The 19,437-nt window shown below is 40.2% G+C and overlaps 1 long non-coding RNA gene across 1 annotated transcript in view; it reads right to left on the bottom strand.

The window, feature by feature from the left end:
- LOC136292956 (uncharacterized) overlaps nucleotides 1-19,196 on the bottom strand; it is a 119,213-nt gene extending 100,017 nt beyond the window's left edge. Inside the window, exon 1 of the long non-coding RNA XR_010722020.1 lies at nucleotides 19,166-19,196. This is a non-coding gene — a long non-coding RNA (uncharacterized lncRNA). The remainder of the gene's footprint in view (nucleotides 1-19,165) is intronic.
- Nucleotides 19,197-19,437: the final 241 nt, after the last annotated feature.

The raw sequence follows: 19,437 nt of genomic DNA, 5'->3' as shown, positions 1-19,437 counted from the left end.
TGAATGTATTTTCCTATTTATTTTTAAACCAGGCTATGTTATTTGCATCCATCTGTATAAGCAAGGTAACATCTACATATTTCTTTGTGGCTCTGTTGGATGTTTCTTGAAGAAGGACTGCATGTTTCTGCTTCCTGATTAAGTGCTGGGGATAATTTACTCATGCAAGACAAAAAGCAGTTCATTTCTCCTGTCCTAGTTTGCCATATAAAACACAAAGTATGAGCTACTGATGGTGGCAGAAGTCTCAGGGAGTCCTCTGTGGATCAGATCACTTTTCCAGTGCCCATTTTCTTCCTAATATGAGTTGAAATGATGTGGCTTACCCCATAAAAGTGTATCTATCCAGTCTCATCGTTATTTTTTTCCCCCACTGCCTCTGTCAGCATTTTTAATGATTCCTTAGCTACACACCTTGATCAATACCCAGAAAGAGAACCACAAAATAATCATAAAACCATAACCAATCAATTACCATGAAATCTGTTACCTTTCCACCCTTCCCAAACCATGGAGGTGTATGACCCTAGAATATAAACCATCTCTTCCTAATAAATAACTCCTGTCTCCTTCAAGACAGATCTCTTGGAAATTTAACCTTTTAGCTGTTAGAAGAACCCGCTAAAACCAGGTTCATTTTAAAGTCCAGACATAGTTTTTATAAGCTCTTAAATATTCAAAATGTTCAAGAAAACTCCACCACACATAGGACATTGCTCAGAATTTACCTGAACGTTTTATTTTCTCAGTTTTGTCTCCTACACGCTTCCTTACTAAAAATATTGCTCTAACACGTAATGAAAAGTAGGATTTAGCCAGAGCAGATTTTGCTTTGAAGCAAATTTAGGCATTTTCTTCTTTCATAAATCCATAAGAAAATTTATTGCAACATGCACCTTTGGTGAACCTCATCTCTGCTCTATTCTCTTATAACCTGTACACTCTTGCTAGGATTATATTGGGATATGCATTTTATTTGGTAATGGATACTATTAAGCATAAGGGAAGATGTCAATTTAAAATCTCACCTTGCATTCCTTTCTACATAGTGCAAGTTTGCCAGTATAATCAAATTTGGAACTTCTGATGCTTTTCTTCAGGTCAGTTCAGAAGCTCCCAGGCCAATGCCTTTGCCATCATCCACACCAAACACTCTCTCTGGCCTTTTCCTCTACAGGCAGAAATATCTAGTTTTCTTCATCTCAAACCACCTATTTCACTATCATTCAGGTTTTGAAGACAGGTGTTAAAGTCTCCATTGAAAAAGAACAGAAGTGATTGAAGCCTACAGGTTATTTTTGCTCCCGCGAAACAACTTGATTGACAATTTGCTGCAATTAATCCAGCTCATTCCAGCAACATTAAATATCTCAAAACAAGTTTCTGAAAGGAAGATTATTTTTAGCTGAGTGAGCCTAATTGCCTGTTCTAGATAAACTGAGTATTTAAAAAGATCTCAGCAATAAGTTCCCTCCCTCACAGAGCTACACATAAGGAAAAAGTAAAGCTCATACAAATTTTTAATCGACAAAGGAGACATTTCAGGCTGCAATTATTATTTTTATTCCATTATTAGTAACAAAACAGGAGTCACGATCCCTTCTCTATTATCATTATGGCAATGTTGCTTCTCAAAGCTTCTTCACCTGTAGCTCTCTTACTGTCGAAGTGACAAATACCTCTAAAGTGATAGTTGTAAGTACAAGCCCTGCAGTGACATGTGAGATGGAGCAGAGGACTAACCTACTTTCACATTGTAGCTCTCCCTTTCATCATGATACATCTCTACAGAAGTAGACCACAACCTTTTGCTCTCTTCATACTCTAATGAGGGCTAAACTGATTTGTATTATTACCTTAATACCACATGATGGCAATGGTAATAGTTTAATCAGTCTGTACCTTTTCTCGACTAGCCACACTAATTCTTTCCCATTCAAATGGACCCTGGGAGTTAATTGAGTTATCAGTTTTTAGACGGAGATCATTATTAGCCTTCTATTTTTTATTTCTCCTATAGACTCACTCTCCCAAAACTGTCTTTCAAAAAGTGTCAGTGCCAGCAGGAGCCTGTAGAAACAGTGTTTTCAGATTAACAAAAAGGTGAAGATTGGGGGAATTTTGCTGTGCTCATTCCCAGCCCAAGGAGATCCTGCTGAAAGCACAGAACTGGGATGAGTTATGCAAACACTGCACTGTTTCCTTCACCATGCCCATTTGGTCAGGACTGTTGGCTGGTTATATGGATTAAAAAAGAAAGCAAACACAAGTGGTGAGGCACTGCCTTGACCCTGGATTTATATCTGATCCTCAGGGACAGATAGGGGCCATCACAGGCTTAACTCCTCTGTACACAGCCCTGAAAAAAAACCTCACACAGTAATAGATGGCTCCTGAGCCCCAGCTACCACTCTCTGCATTGGAGTGCATAAAATCAAAATGTTCAGTGCAAACAGAAGCAGCACAAAGGTCACACAGCACCTGGCCACAACTCAGCTCAACTCTCCACATCCATTTGGCTGGGTAAGCTTTCACAGGTTTTCCTTTTAATCTAACTTACCCCAGTTTTGCTTCAGCCTGTGCTTCCAGATACTTCCCCCCGCCCTGCTTTGGGTTTATAGCTATTTCTGGCAAACTTAGAGAATACAGAAATTGAAATAGAAATCCTGAAACATGCTGGAGCTTTACATAACAGGTGCAAAAAGGGTTATTGCTCATGTGAACAATAATTACAGGAAAATATACAAAATAAACCTAACAAGGGGCCTCAAATCCACATGGTCCCTTCCTTCACCTCAAGGCAGTAGTATTTTAATCACACAACTGCTGACAGGCATTTGTCTACCTTATTTTAAAAGGTCCCTCAAAAGGCCTTGTGAACTCTTGGCTATTCAAAATAACTCTCCAACCACCTTTCAGATGTACAGCTTTCCTCCAGTCTGTGTAACAAACATATTAATGCTCATCCATTATAGACTGGACATGGAGAACGCTGTTGCCCACCTCTTTTTGTCCAGTCTTTAAGTGTTTTGAGGATTATTTAATTTTATTCTTCCCATCTCCTTTTAGATATTTTTACCTTACTGGAGGGACCTTACAGCAGAGCAATCAATACTCCTGTCAAAAAGCAGCCACGCTATTGAAAATCCTGCTTATTCCACCTCCACTCAGCTAGTGTAGTTTCAAAATCCTGCAGTTCCTAAAGCAAAGCTAATCTGTACACAAGATAGCACATATTCAGGGCACCATTCATAATCACTGCATTCTGTAATCAAAGATAATGTGCAGGGGGCTTCAAAAAGCTTTCAAAACCCATGATCAAATAGATGTAAAACTAGCAACCCCCATTGCTTCCTCCTTCCCCCAGCATGTTATTCAAGTGCATATGAAAGGAAGGCTGGAGAGCTGACAGGAGATGTGGTTAGCCTTAAATTGAGGAAGCAGCCCATTGCTTTGGCAACTAACACACACATTTAATTCATGTAGCCTCTCCCAGGGTCTGAAATACAACACCTGGCTGCAGCTGAAGGCTGTTGCACAGTCACAGTGTCAAACACAGTTTGCTGTATTTGCATGTGGGGACCATGAGCTTGGTTCCCATCACTTTGTATTGCCCAGGACCTCTCATTTTAATGTGCTGGGCTGTGGGACAAGCCAAGTGAAGAGTGCTTGACACAGTAAACCAGATGTTTTGAGATGCCTTTAAACAGAAGGTGTGCATCTAACATCTCTGACAACATCAGGGTGCTGCTTTAAAAGCACCACAGAGATACTGGGACCCTTGGAGCTCATGGGAATCGATCCAAGTTCTGCACCCATTTGGGGGCCACAAAAGCCAAGCATCTGGTCAGATACAGGAGTTTTAACCTGTTCTCTCAAGATGCTGTAATTGACAGATCACAAACCCTTTTATTCTGGTGGACACCCATCCTTGTTCCTGGAATGCTCCCAGCAGCATCATCTGTGGCAAGACTGTATTATGATAATTGCAAAGTAACATTAGCCTGTGTAGAGTCTGTGTAGCAACGTTAAATTAAATTTCTCATTGGCTTCAAGGCTTGCTATCTGTAATTAGTGGCTTCTGTTCTTTATTACACTGATCAGTAGTGCAGCGCTATTCATCACCACAGTCTTAGTTAATTATCCTTGCTAATGATTTTCACTGCGAAAATAATCTACAGGTCCCATTTGCAAAGATTGTTCTGTGTTAAAGTGATTGGCTGGTGAGGCACCATCGTGTGCTGACAAGCTGGAGGTAGGAAGTCACTTAGCCTGTGAGGTGGCGGCTTAGTTGAAGCAGTCAGGAGAGGAAGAAAGCATTATGATTCCAATTTAGCATTAAGGGTGTTACTAATCTCTGCCAGATGTGTGAGCGGGCAGGAGCGAGATGATGTAAGAGTGCTGAGGGGAGCAAAACAGAGAAAAAAGACTTTAAACTTCCCTGCACTTTTAAGAAAGCACTACTGGTCATCCTACAAGAGTCAAAACATACTTTTATGGCTAAACCTGTACTAATGCTTGACAGAATGGACAGCATCTACTCTGAGGTTTAAAACAGAGGTGTTCTCTCCCCGGCTGAGTGATTTTTGCCCTGCAGATGGGAGTTTTAGCCAGGGATGTAGTTTGGGAGACCAAACTGTATCTCAGAAAACTGAGATGTGGCAACACTTTCTCAGGCTAGAGGAAACTGGCACAGAGAATGGAGCCAGCAGAGGATAGCCATGCATTACTCTTCATGCAAATACAGATAATAGATGACTTCCCCTTTCCCAAGGATCTTCTATCAGAATCAAACAAGTTTTGTTCAACAATTGCTCTTGATTACCTAAGCCCCTTAAACAGCTATAAAAATCCAAAGACGAAATTTGTCACGCAACGAAAAACCCAGACTGTGAAATTAGACAACAGCAGTCTGCCACATGCAATCAGTTTTTGTACTGCACTCGGGGACAGGAACAACACACATCAATTCACAGTGCACTCTGCACATGCGGCACCCTCAACAGTCACGCTAATGCCGTGAGGAAAGAGGTGAAAGGACTTGCACAGAGCCAGTGTCTTTTGTCTCTGGAAATGACACCATTATTACAGGGGCTATCAGAAATGATCTACATTTCACCAAGAAAACAGAACCTGCCAGGGGGGAGCAGAGAAAAGGAAAAGGACAAAGCTCAGTGATAGATGTTTTTCAGAAGGAAGGTGCCTCTTGTGACTTTAGTGGGTAAAGGTGAGGAAGGGCAAGGCACAGCTGGAGCTGAACCTGACACGGGATGCAAAGAACAACAGGAGCTTCTACAGGTATCTCAGCCAGAAAAGGAAGATCAAAGATAATTCCTCCTTGATAAGCAAGACTGGGAAACTGGTAGCAGTGGATGAGCAGAAGACTGCTCAGCTTTGTCTCTGCAGGCAGCAGTACAGATCTTTTAGGGTATCACATACTTAATTCAACAATGGTGAGAAGCCCACAAACTGCACAATTTGTATCTAGCAGAAATACCAAAAGAAGGAGCTCTCAGCTCTTTACAAGGGAAACGTCATTTTCTTACGAAATGGAGTTTCACAGGCTGCAAATTGTGAGTGCCCATTTTTAGAACTTGAAGCTCTTGTAATGATTAACAGAACCCATTAGGAAACACCTTCAAATACATTGTCAGTGAGGTTTTCACTAGCAGAGACCTGTGAAATTCCTGCAAGTGCTTTACTGCTGAACACATGACAGAAAATCCTCCTTTCTGTCTGCACAGAGTCAGGGAATTTACAGTTTAGAAGTTTGGGTGACAACACCTGTGGTAGTCCCTTTATGGGTTAGGAGCAAATTGCCATTGTGCATTTTTCAACCCCAAAGGTACTGAAGTTTTTGTGTGTGTGTAACTGCTTATTGCAAAATCGGCAAAAACTGCAGCTTAGAATATGTAGTAACTTTTTCATCCTAAATGCGTCCAGTGCCCAAACCCACTGCTTTCCTCAGGTGCTTGATTTTCCCTGTTAAAAAATACTCCAAAATAAATGTTTATATTTCTATGTGTTTTCTCTCTTCAACCACTGGGAGCCAAATGAAGTGTGATGTTGATTTCAATCTGCTTTGCATAAAATACACAGAACACACCTTTGCATGTCTAATGCCGGGAACAGCATCAAGTGGAAACTGCTTTCAGAGGAGGCTCAGGGTCTGCATCTCCCTGGTAAATGGTTTACTGGGTGTTTACAATGGTAGCAAGATGTCCAGTTTGCTTCTCCTCTCTGTGCTGGACAGTAACACACAGTCACAGAGGGCTCAGGTGCTGGAGAACCACCAAAGGCTCAAGGGTTCTTTGGACAGCCCTCCAACACATACCAATACATAAATATTTCCCAACTTTCATCCTAAAGAGTCAGCTGACATTTATTTCTCCTACAGGTGTTCCTGGGAGCCCCTGTAGAGCTCCCAGTGAACTGGGAGTTCACTGAAATGCAGCTGGACATGCACATGCCTAGGACATACCTGGCTTTTGTCTTCCTGTACTTAAATCACCAGGGCTTTTGTGCCAGAGCATCACCTTCCCTCAGCTCAGACCTGAAGGTCAGGCCGCAGTGACCTCCAAACCAGACCCAAAGCCCACAATTAGCTTTTTCCTACAGGCAATGCTTTTGAATGATGTAAAGGTATAGACAATAAATCACAGGAATGCATATGGGAAGATCTGGAGCAGCAAAGGTGGCGTGCACAGGGGGAAAAGGAAACTATGAGAGAGAACTTGTAGTTGCAACAGCAATGGATGTCAAGCAAGATGTGAGTATGAACATTTTTAACAGGTTGTGAATAAGGGTGAGAGAAGCTAACATGCTTTCCCTTCAAAGTGAAGGAAGAGATTAAGAATAAAAACTACACAAAACACCCAGTGGCTCTGTGTATTGGAAGAACTAAGTTGAATACACTGCTTTGGGAATCATACACAACACTTCTGCTTGCAACGCAGGACATACGGGCTGAATAAACATTACTGAGTAACTACTGAATCACGATGCTGGAAGTGATAGTCTGCAAGTGTTTCTACTTGCAGTGCTCTCTAATACCTGTGTATGAGGCTTTTTAACTGCCTTTCACCAGTGAGTTAAACTGCAACATTAAACCTCATGAAACAAAGAGGGCTCAACAATCCATTTAACGATGCTCAAGTAATAGTTCAGATACGTGAACAGTCCATTTAAGGATGCTCAGTTCACACACAACAGCTACTCCTAAGTTTCCCGATTTCACTACATTTGCATCTCTAAAGCTAAACAAACTGCCATCTGAATCTTAGTATTGTTTCAAATTTACACCCCCTTTACCTTTTTTTCCTTACTTCTCAACCTGAAAAATTACCTTCTAGTTTGGGATCAGAAGTCCAGAAGGAAGAATTATAGATTTCACGCTAAGACTTTGCTTTCCTGAAGGCCTTCATTGTTAATGAGCCTTTTTACTTCCTGGCTCTCAAGCAATGTCAATGACTATGGAGTGTAGTTAAGCCATAATAACTCCATGCAAAACTCAACACAAACAGTTTCAGCTAGACATTAAGTCAGGTCCTAGACAGTTATATTGCTGGATTCCTTTGGACTATGAGAAAAAAAATTGATTAATTTTACTAGTGTGTTATTTATTTTGGTTTTCCATTAGCCAAGAATTTAACTACTCTCTAATACCACTCAGGACCAGCACATCTGCTGAAGGGTATACAAGTCAACAGCAGCAATAAAAGTGAAGGGAAAACAATACTTAAAATGTTATTTACATCTTGGTGATTTATCAATAAATGGCAGACGTGTACAATAAAGACAGTTTGAACATTTCAGAAGACGACTGGTGGCTTCCACTATTGACAAGTGAGGTGCAAGGGATTCTCAGCAAGACAGCAAAGATTGTGAAAGTTATTACCTTCCCTGCTCCCAGTAAGTCATGGAAGGAGGCTGCCATTGACAACACAGCAGATGAAAGCCCAAGGAAGATGACAAGGTGGAAAACCAGCGAGCAGCCAATATAATCAATTTGCTGTAGGGGGTCCAGAGACTGGAGACCCACACATCAAATCATCTTCCTCCTGCCTGCAGGGAGGTGATAACCTTCCCCACCCCACTCTCTTCATTATATCTCTAAGTAATAAATTTTGAGCTGCATGTAGCACGAAAAATAAACTGTTTTCTGTTGTCTTCCCTTTAATATTTAAGAAGAACTGAGCCATTTAACTTATCTTACTCTGGTCACTGTGCTCAGCTTAGAAACTTTCTGCCTGGAGATAGCCAGGCAAGGTTTCACACTGGAGAGCTCCTCCAGCCAACCCCTACCCACCTCAGCTGGGTTGCATGAACATACCAGAGCACTTACCAAAATCAGAAAACAAAACCATTTTTTTTCTACTCTAAACATGCAGGAAAACTTGTCACAAAAGGAGAAAAGAAACATCTTCCCACACTTCAACTCTCACTCATAACTTGGGATTAGAATCAATTTTTTCTGTACATGAAAAAAGCACATTGCAACTGCAGAGCTGTTTTCCTCCTCAGCTGCAGCAAATCTGCACATCCCTGCCTGAGCTAGGGAAGCAGTGCCAGCTCCCACCAGCTGGAGAGCTGTCCCAGACGTTCTCACCCAGGGAAGAACATCACAGGCTGCACTTTAAATAGATTACACTCCTCAATATTTCATGGCACTTGAGCGGTTATGCCGTTCTTTGAAGCAGAGCTAGTGATGGCAATTTGTTTTTCCAACTTCCTGTGGTACCATAAACTCCCAAAGACAGCTTCATTTAAAGCTTGGCTCCGAGGAAGGCTTTACTCAGACCACAGGGGTGTCCATGGGAGATGAAGGACACAGCCAGCTGAGTGGCAAGCCTGGGACACGTTAATATCTTATATTTAATATATCAGGAATATATTTATGCAGCGACAAAGGGTTTTAGAGCATAAAGCCCAGTTCACGTCCCTGTTCAGCAGGGTTATTATTTTCATCCTTATTCACAAAGGGGTGATACAGGACTGTCTGGGCTTCTGGAAGTGCTGAGCAGTTGAGAGAAAATGACTTTGGGCACGAAGGAACCTGGTGGCTCCTACACAAACAGATGCATCTGTGCCAGCCACCCACTGCCACACTGCTCTCAAATGACAGGAACAAAAGAGATTAAAGCTGCTTTTGTTTTGAGCTGTCTTCTTCCTGAACATTACAGTCACCCTTTAAGGTTTTAGATAAACATTATTGGAAGTGTAATTCTTGTTATTGAAAAAAGGTTTAATGTGTGTGAAGAAAAAAAGATAGGTTTTGTAGTGATAAGGTAATAGCTTATTTTCGGTAACATTACAAATTATTAACATCCCAATGATTATTTTCCCTTCAAAGTATGTCTAATGTGAAATTCTTGAGAAAATGAATCCTTATTATTCTTACTTGCATAGGAGACATGGGCTCTGCTTTAGTAAATTGGGTTTTGTTAAATTTACTATGTTTTTACCAAATCTGCTTATTTTCATCTTTCCAGGCCACTTTCCTTCAATCTGAATTAATATCTAATAACAGGTAATGCAGACAAAATGCCAGTGTCACAATAAATTTTTATTAAATTGTGTATGGATTGGTGATAGGGTTTCATGTCCATCTTCTGTCAGATGTATCAGCAACCTCAATTATAAGTAGGGTTTCTAGCTCTTAAAAGGAAAAAAAAACCCATAACAAACCCTCAAAACAAGACACTGGGAATCTTCACACTTATCACAGTACTGGAGAAGAGGATTCCTCAGATTCTGCCCTCTCGTGCAAGTAGATTTTGTATTTGGATAGTAAAGAAAGGGAAGTCAGCAGAGCATAAGAGCCAACAGGATCTGTTGGTTGATCCACACTTGAGCCAGCTCTGTCACAGGGAGCACAGAAGTACATTTTCCTTGGGCAGCTGGAGAAACGCCCCAGCTTTCCTGCTTAGGCAGAGGAACAGCTGCTCTCCTGGAAGGGGATAAATTAACGTAGCACAACATTTAAAGATTCTGAGGCAGATCTCAGAATTAGGCTTATGTTAATATTTCTTCCAGTTGAAACAGAACATTTTCAGGTCTTCCAGAACATAGAGGCACCAGGACAGAAAGCAGTGTGCTAACAAGGAAGACCCTGAAGCATGGCTGGCTTAATTAAGATGACAAACCTTGCCTTTCAGCAGGAGAAAGCAAGAGTAGAAGTGGCTGAAAGAAACACCAGTGAGAGCTCAGATTTTGTCTCTGAAATGAGAGCCAATGTCACCTTCCCTGTTTGCAGCCAGAGGAGGTTTGGGCACTGCTGCCATCCAGCAATGGGCACCCTCCAGTCTCTGACAAGTTCCAAAATACTTCAGCAGAAAACCAACATGCTCCATGCTGAAAGATAAATGCTTTTTAAAATTAGATCTTCCAGCCATAAGAAGGCTGAAAACATTAGGAAGTGACCTGGGCTGGAATGCATTTCCTTAACATTTTAATGTAAACTTAAACTAAACTGTGTTATAACAAAGAAAAACATTTATGCATCACAAAAAATTGAAACTTTTCTAGTAGTTCTCTAGACAAAAAAGCTGCCATATTATTGGGCAGAATCTTTTAAACTTTCTTAGAAACCTTTCACATCATTAGATAGCATATCTGCAAGTCAGTGGTAGAGCTAAATTAAATTAAAACTAATGATAGAACTGAACTTTTTTTTACAGAGTCTTTGAAAAAGAGAAAAATATTTGTCAAAACTAACCCTGTAGAAATAATTTTATTTCTTGAAAAGCCATATTCCAAATACACCTGAAGTACTAAGTGACTGAATGGCAAAGTATTTCCCTAGGTAACATTTTCAAAATATGCCTTACTAATAACATGCTTCACTTTAACACCTCCCTGTGCTTTTCTGAAGTTATTGAGTATAATGACATTAAATTTAACCATGCCTTGCATGTCAAGACATCAAGAACTAACACAAGTGTATATACACACACACTAGCAGATTGGTAAAATAATTTATGCTTGATGTTAGAACAAAGCCCTTGAAATGTCTATTGAATTAACATTAAATTACAAAATTCTAAACTACAACCAGAAAAGAAAATTCTTTTTTCAATGTTTTCAACGTTTGACAGTTGTACTTGGTTTTCTGGCTTAAGTAAGACTAGATAAAACAGAGGAGAGGAAGTGTACAAGAGAAGGCCAGGAAATAATTTCCCCTCATACTAATAATGAAAGATATACCCTGTTTACAAGAGATACTTTCATGGCCTGGTTAGCAGGTTTTTCTGCTCTTTTCGAAACTTTGCACTTCCTCAATAGATAACAAGCTAGGCAATTCTTTCAGCTGAAATTGTCAGTCTAACACTGCCAGGAACACTAAAAGTCACCTTCCTCAGGAAACCACACAAAAATTCAGAAGATCAGCACCCCAAAAAAAACCATGGATGTGTCTAGATGGCAAAGTATTTCACTGATTCTAAAATATAAATTTCAAGCAACAGTGATGCTCTCATATCAACATCTAAGAAATAGCATATAATGATCTGTGCTTTCAGAGATGAAAGAAAAACAAATGTAAGAGGTACTAAATAAAAGGAGGATGACACAGGAAACTTGTTAAGTGTTGCTTAGCAAAGATACATTTGTGCTATTTGTATGGATGACACACACATTATCTGCTTCGATAGAAGAATCACATTTATGTTTACCCAGAAAAATCTAAAGGCTGTAACTAAAGCACTGCTGGCTGGTTTACAGGAAACTGGTGTCCCTTGAACTTCTAGTTCAGTACAAAGCAAGTACTGACACACAAACACAAAAAAAAAGAAAAAACCACCGAGCAACTTTACTCGAACACTAGTTTTGTTTTATTTTCCCTTCTTTTATTATTGTTAGAATAACATAGTGGGGATGTTGAAAGAGTGTCTTGTTTCCTGCTGCCTCTTCTTTAGCCAATACTTTCTATTTTTCCCACAGCTTACCATTCTGCAAACACTGGGACCAAAAATACTGCAAGCTGTTCTACACTTCCAGCTTTTATTTTCCACACTAAACTTTTAAGAAGACTCCAGGTAAAATGGGAGTTAAGTCTCCAAGTATTTTGAGTATCGGGACATCTTTCCAGGGCTGCTTAGAACTAGCAATTGAAATGCATCTATCAAATTGAAGTACAAATAGAAATACATGCTAACTGAATACAAGACAATGAGTTTTTATTGGTGTGGCATGCTACATGAGGGCTATGTAAGAAGGAACAGACCTCCTGGTTATTTGTCTGAAGTGACAGCACGAACCTGAGACAGGCTATATGCTGCAGATCTGATCCTGCACTCATCTGTTGTTATGCCACGCTCCAAGCCAGCAGGGCTCTGAGCATGGCATGGGGCTGTCTCTCACATACACCCTGCTCTGAGGCAGCAGGGAGAAATCACCTCAAATCACCTAATTTCACTGAAATTAGACACCTGGTGGCTTAAAATAACACTTTGTTTGGTTTTATCTCTTCCTCCCATGGGAGCACAGCATAAACTCGGACAAATATAAGACAGAGTTCATCAAGGACTACACTGACACAGCCCATCACAGAATTTATCTTATTATAGTGGTGGCCCTCTTTTTTTTTTTTGGTGGGCTTTGGAATGGCATTGGATTTTTATGCCTGAGTCAGCCACGTCACTGTAAATATCTCCTCAGTGCCAGCATTAAATCAATACGAGATCATATATCAAAACGGTAAATAGCTCAATCAAGTCACAGACAGTGACAAGACAGACTTCCCTTTTACAGGCCAAAAATAAGGAGAATGATTCTCCATTAAGCATTAGCTCCATTTGTTCAGCACTCAAAAGAGTAAAATGTACAGAAATAGGTGGTGCTGAAAAATATTCTATTCAGACTAAAAATACCCTCACAATCATTAACAACTATGAAAACGCAGAAAGACTTTTCCTATCAATTAGAAATTTACATTAGATCCTTAGCAATCCGATATTTCTCTTTTGTTCTCATTGTAGACCTGCAGCATTCTCTCCCTCTTAGGAAGGTGGGAGACTTCAGTTCACAAAGAGCACAAAACACCTTGAATGAATCAAAAGCTTTGGAAGAAACAGCATTACCAAATATTGCTGTGCCTCAGGACATACTGGAAGATTGTGTTTGTCAGCATCAAGTGATCTGCTCTCAGATACTCCTGCTGATACACATCTTTAGGAATAAATGTCCCAAACCAAGAAATGGGGAAAACACACCTCTATTTAGGTCTCTATCACTTCTCCAGTCTGGTATCTTTCACCTGTTCTCCAGATAATTAACAGTTAGAGCTGCTACAAGTTGCCAGGGCAAGGATGGCAGAGTTTAGCTGCTTCCCCCACCCGAGCTGTGGCTACAGAGCAAAAGGTGTACACGTTGTGCCTGCTAAATGAGACAGCATCCCCTGTGCTGCAAACCCCCCCACATTGCTCCTGCCTCCAGCAGCACAGAGAGCACAGCCCTGAGGAGCTGACCCAGCCGAGGACAGGGAGCCTGGGAGCAGCCACAGCTCACGGCTAAATAGCACAAGACACGCTCTTCTCTCCCAAAGACACTTCCACACGTCCTCAAACATGAGCTGCTGTACACAAACAGGACTAACGCATCAAGTGAAGGCTAGCCCCTTCCTAATCTTCATACAAGTCTTTCTATGAGCCAGATTCATCCCCAAAACCAGCTGCATCATCCCTACAGAAACACCTCCCAGCCTGGCTCCAGCATGCTCCCACACTAGCTCATCATCACTGATGATGTTTGTGTTCACATCTTTTTATTCTGTCTGCCATGTTTTTTGTTTTGTTTTGGTTTTTTTTAATTGCTGACAGAAAACTCAGCAGCCTGTGAGAGTTACACCCATGGCATTATTATTTGCACATTTTCTTCAGTGTACGCTTAACAGAGCAATGTGTTTATTACAGTCTTGCTGTTTATTATGTATTGCTGTCTGAGTGACTGTGCCTCTAACTTCTATTAAATTAACAAACTCAGCAGTAAGAGTAGTACCTCCCACCCTGCTAAGTAAAAAGAAATGAGAGTAAGACAAAAAACCCAAACATGTAACATGGAGTAATCTCACCCAAAAAGCTCTTCTTGCTCAATAAATATAATTCATTCACAAGTTTTACATATAACACAACTACTTAGATAAAAACCATATGTGGCATATAGACAATTTTTTTGACACACTTTATCAGATGGTTATTATTGGGTACCAGTTCCCTGCAATGGAAGACTTTTGTAAATATGAGGGCTCCAGTAGCATTCTCAAGTCAGTAGAACCTGCTCCCTTCTGAAGACTTCATGCTCCATTTTCACATCTAGAATTAAATGTGCTTCAGTTTGACACTCTCAAGTTCACTTGGAGAAAAGATTTTGATCCAGATTTTCAATTACTTCAAGTCTTGTTATAACCCATCCTTTCACTTTTTAGCTGATTCTGATTTTTCAACCCTTCATGCCAAAAACATATTTTGAATTTAATATTTTTCACAAGTTCACAGGTGTAGTTTACCATGGCTGCAAGCCAAAAATCTTTAGTGGATGATGCCAAATGTGAAGAATCACACAACCAACTAAACATTTCTGACCCTCCAGGGCAGTTATAATGATCAAGAGAGTTTAAAAGCTGCTGCATAAAATCAGTGGAGTATTGAACTCTCCTTCATCACAGTAACATTGGGCAGTCCCTGACAAAAAGCCTTTAAACAAATCCTTTTTGATAGTCAAATGTATGAACTCCACAGTCACATACAGAGACATCAGCAAGTTTCAGCTAGCAATTCAAATACCTACTGTGCACCTAAAGTCCAGATGTGACATTGCTTTACTGAAAACGTCCACTTCCACTGCCACACAGAATCACCTCTCAGGAAGCAAAGTCAGGTAGGATGCTCTAACATTTTCGTGCCTCCAACTTGCAGAGAATTTTGCTAACTTTTGGGATTTTGCTGTTCAGGATAAGCCAAGACTAGTTTTGAAGACTGAAAAAAAAATACAAATCCTGGAATACTTGTTTGGAAGCATGTCAGATAATAGGATTGTCAATAGTCATATTGTGATGACAATGGATCAAGGACAATCACAGTAAACAGAGCTAAACTTGATCATGCTTAAAGGCAGCCTACACAGGAAAGGAAAGTCAGCAAACTGTCTGATCCACCTGGAGCACCTACAGAGCTGACTTTTTAAGCAGGGAGTACAAGAGGCTCTGCTGAAGGCTGTGTTTTACAGCCTCCAGCTACAGACAGCATCACCTTCAGTCAAGCCCAGGCAGGTTTTGCTCAGTCTGGGGATGATGCAGCCTCCATGAACAAAGAGAATACCTTCAAAGGGTGCAGCTCTGAGGCAGAGCTGGGAGATCCCACACAGGCACTGAACCCAGATGATACATAGCACTGTAAATATTGCCACGTTAAACTAGAACTGTTCAGGCAAACAAGGTGCTCTACCATTTCTTCAGATTGTTGAAGGCTGAAGTAGCACGTGTCAAATTTAAACAAATGTATGCTGCATTTGTTACCCAGGTATATTATCTCCCCCATTAAATTTAACAAGTCTTGATCTGCATTCTTCATCACATTAAGTTTTGAATTCGTGTAACCATCTAAAGATTGCATCCCAGCTTAACTAGAAGTGATGGAAATTTCACACAGGAACTGCTGGGTGAGATTTCTGTAGTGTAGATAAAGCAGAAAGCCTGAGCAGCTAGTATTCACAGTCCCTCCTGACCTCAAACCCAGTGGCATCTCTAAACTCATGTAATGACTGCACATGCAACATTTGTTTATCACCAGGTTTAAGATTTCAGATGTAGTCAGCAAGCCTCCCTCACAGGCCTGTTACATACAAAACAGAGCTAGAATCTGACCTTATTATAGCAGGGTTTGATGGTGTTATTTTGAACACATCCATAAAAGATCATTAACAAACTATTGCTTGTGGTTTTCACACTAGCATATGCTTTTACTTTAACTGCATGCAGATAAGACATTCATGCTTGGTAGATAATCCTGTGTACCATATTGCTAAAGGAAAAGCTCCAGTGTGCTTGCTGATACTCCCCAAAAGAGTTAATGGAAAGATTTCTGACATATGGTAGTGGTTGGGGTTCACTCTAACGTGAGGAGGCTCAAAGATGAAAGCAGTTATTTGTGAAGATACTAATTTCACCTGATAGCAGCTTTAATAACAGCACAGTTTTCCCTCTTAATGTCACTTCTGCTGCATTGCTTTCTTTCCATTGCACAAATAGGTTAATTGTTAAAATTACACTTCAGGATAGAAAATAAGGTTAAAGATGATCTGTATCTTGTGATACTCTGTTTAGCTGGTTGAGTTTCACTAAGTAAGAAAGAAGAGAACTTTGGGAGCAATGTATAGGAAAACCTAAACATGAAAGAAGAGGGTGAAAAAAAATCACAATAGATTAGAAAAGTCACATACAATTAACATTAAAAACCCACAGCATTACAATAAGCCAAATGCAGTGTTGCCTTCTACACAATTAAGCACAGAAATAGCTCAAAACCACTGCTTTATCTTTCTTTCAACACACTTCTGACATTAGTATACTTAACTTTTCTCTTGGTTTTGTTAAACTCCACAAAGAAAGTCCACTGGGAGAATAGGATATACAAAAACCAAATAGATCACTTATGTGAGGCTGGATTCTCTCCCTGGTGGGACAGGTGGAAAAGCAGAGTTGCTCACTTGAGTTCTACTAATGCCAACTGGTGTAAAGAAGAAAAATATACTCCCCCCCCTTTCTGATTCACCCTGTGACAAAAGACTATTTCATGGAACTTTTTTTTTTATTTCTCCATTTCCAACTTGCCAGTTATCTGCCTCCACAACCCTCTCTTGTAACTTTGCAGCTCCAATTCTTTGCTGCCTCCACTAACTGCTTTGTCCTATCAGCTTTCTTTCAGTTATGGCTTTCTTTCAGTTATGGCTCCATTTATCCCAATATTTGGAATACAATTCTTGGTACAATTTTACATGCCTAAAGGCTCAAATTAAGGTAGATTGTTGCTCTTGCCATTCAGATGTGCTGTGCACTCCTACTCTTCAAGCCCAGCTCTGTGGATGTTCTGTAAATGTCAAACCATGTTTTCTTCTTTCCACCAGAATCTTTTAACTGTTCTGTCCTTACCCTGTATTTATCACCTTTATGTTTTATGAAGCTCTTGAAAAGAAAAAAAGCCACCCACAGCACTGTATGAATTCCCTTTTTCTTCGTCTTCTACCTCCCACAGTCTCCTTTCACTTTAATCATTAATACAGTTTCAAACTACTTATCTTGATGACAAGCTTTAAGATATTCATCCATGGTCAAAAGCCAGAGAAAAACATTCCTGCTTCTATACATACTACTTGCCATTATTCATTCAGATTCTCCAAATTCTTTCATCAAAACGAGCTTCTTCCTTTATCATCTGCCAACCCTAGGAAACTAAGCCCCTCGGGAGCTCATCTGTTCTGAAAAAAGCTGTCTTAAATGTGCCTTTATTCTGTTTTTTCACAAAAATGAAAAGAAAGTTTCAGGAGCTTTATCAGTGAAAAATCATGAACCCTTGTGACTGTTGTCAGAAAAAGAGAGAGGAAAAAACCCAATCAACTTAATTGTTAAAGTGTTCAAGATGCAACATATTGCCAGCTTTGTTTACCAGATTCTCTCAGTACCTCTCAGCACACTTGCATATAATACATATTTCCAGCTACAGTCCTGCTATTTAACTGGATATAATCACCATGTGCCTCACTTTTACCTCACAAAGATGTGCCCAGTTAGAAAATATCCTTATGTTGCTACATGAGCAAAAGAAACAGAACCAGAAGACAGCTACAACAAACCCCAAAGCGCACAGTTTAAAACATGTTTTTCTTCAGAAGCATAAGCTTAATCTGAATTTCAAGGGTGGCAGAGATAATTAGCTTAAGAAAACACATGCTTTTATTATTAAATATAGCCACAGGATCTGTCAGCAGCATCACCTGAGTGATTTATATGCAGACAACAGTAGGGGGGAAAAAAATCCAAGCAAATACCAACAGTTTCATTAAGCAGGTATGGATATCATTCATATGAACAGCCATGAGGTAAAGCATTCCACCAGAAAGGAGCAGACACAAGAGTTATACCAATCTCACTGTCCGGTGATAATCTTTGAAGATTTTATCACCTCTCTACCTCCTAAATTTTAGCCTCAATTCATCTTCAAAGCTGAATAAAACAGAACCCCCAGAGCCCTCCTATTGATTCCTTGAGAGTTATCCAGAACAGAGGCTAGACAGTGTTAAAGGAATAAAGCAGGTTTTTGTTAAAAAGGTCTTCAAAGAATACACCTTGGGCAGTACAATAGTCTGGACAAGGCTCCACCCAAGATGGATGGTGTGTCATGAGTTTTCACACTTTTAAAGGTTTTTGGTCCATTTATGTATTGGGTTAATTGTCTAATTACAGTTTCAGGTTATGAAGCCCCATCCTCCCAGTCTGCTCTCCTTAACTTGCTGTTGTTTGTACTTTTTAGGGCCTGAAGCTATGATGGTGTCTTTGGTTCTCAGGTTGGGAAAGGATTATTTTGTCTAACTATACTGCAAAGAGAACTTGCTAACACTTTGTACGAAGTTGAGAGTTATATGCTAATGCAGCACAGAATCTGGAAAATATGAAAGCTAAAACTTAAGGCATCACTATGAGCTCCCCTTTCCCCAGAGCTCAGGTGGAGCTGGGGAGCACAAAACCCAAATGGGGAGCTCTCCCCACTGATCCTGAGAGGGGTGGACAGTCACAGAAGCAAGAGAAGCAGCACCAACAGCCTGGGAATTACCATTAGAGAGGTAACTTTATAAGGCAGACAGGAAACCCTAACATGAACATAAAGAGGATCTACAACTCCCAATCTGTAATTCACTCAACAGTCAGGCTGGAGCTAGACTAGACTCCAGGGCGTACAAGTCACACCATACAACTTTTCTAAATCACAATTAAAAAAATATAAAGAATTGAACAAGGACAATAATTTCCCCCATTTTTCTTCAAATTTAAAACAAACCCTTCATTTTGCTTTCAGCATCATCTCACAGAACCTAGAAATTACAAAAGGACTAATTTATGAGGCAGCAGTACTGAACTCAAAACCAGGAATCTATTAAAAGAACAATACAAAAATACCTTTAGAAGACAACAGAGGCTCCTTCCACAACAGAAACCCAGAAGACTAAACAACACAGCCCTCATGTTGCTGGTTCTTTTATAGTTTGTGTGTGATTGGTGAAATCTTTCAGCTGAGGGACCTAGGTTTGGCTCATTGGCAGCAGCTGTAGGTCGTGAGCTTCAGATTAAATGAGAAGGCACAGCTGACTTGCAGTGCCCAATCAGGGGAACCAACAAAGAAAGGAGTGAACAGGGTAAATGCTCACATGTGCATTTGGGAACTTCACAGA

Source organism: Chamaea fasciata, unplaced genomic scaffold (assembly GCF_029207755.1).
Source record: "Chamaea fasciata isolate MVZ Bird 193981 ecotype frontalis unplaced genomic scaffold, bChaFas1.0.hap1 SCAF_8, whole genome shotgun sequence".
NCBI lineage: Eukaryota > Metazoa > Chordata > Aves > Passeriformes > Sylviidae > Chamaea > Chamaea fasciata.
This window is presented reverse-complemented; position numbering and strand designations above follow the sequence as displayed.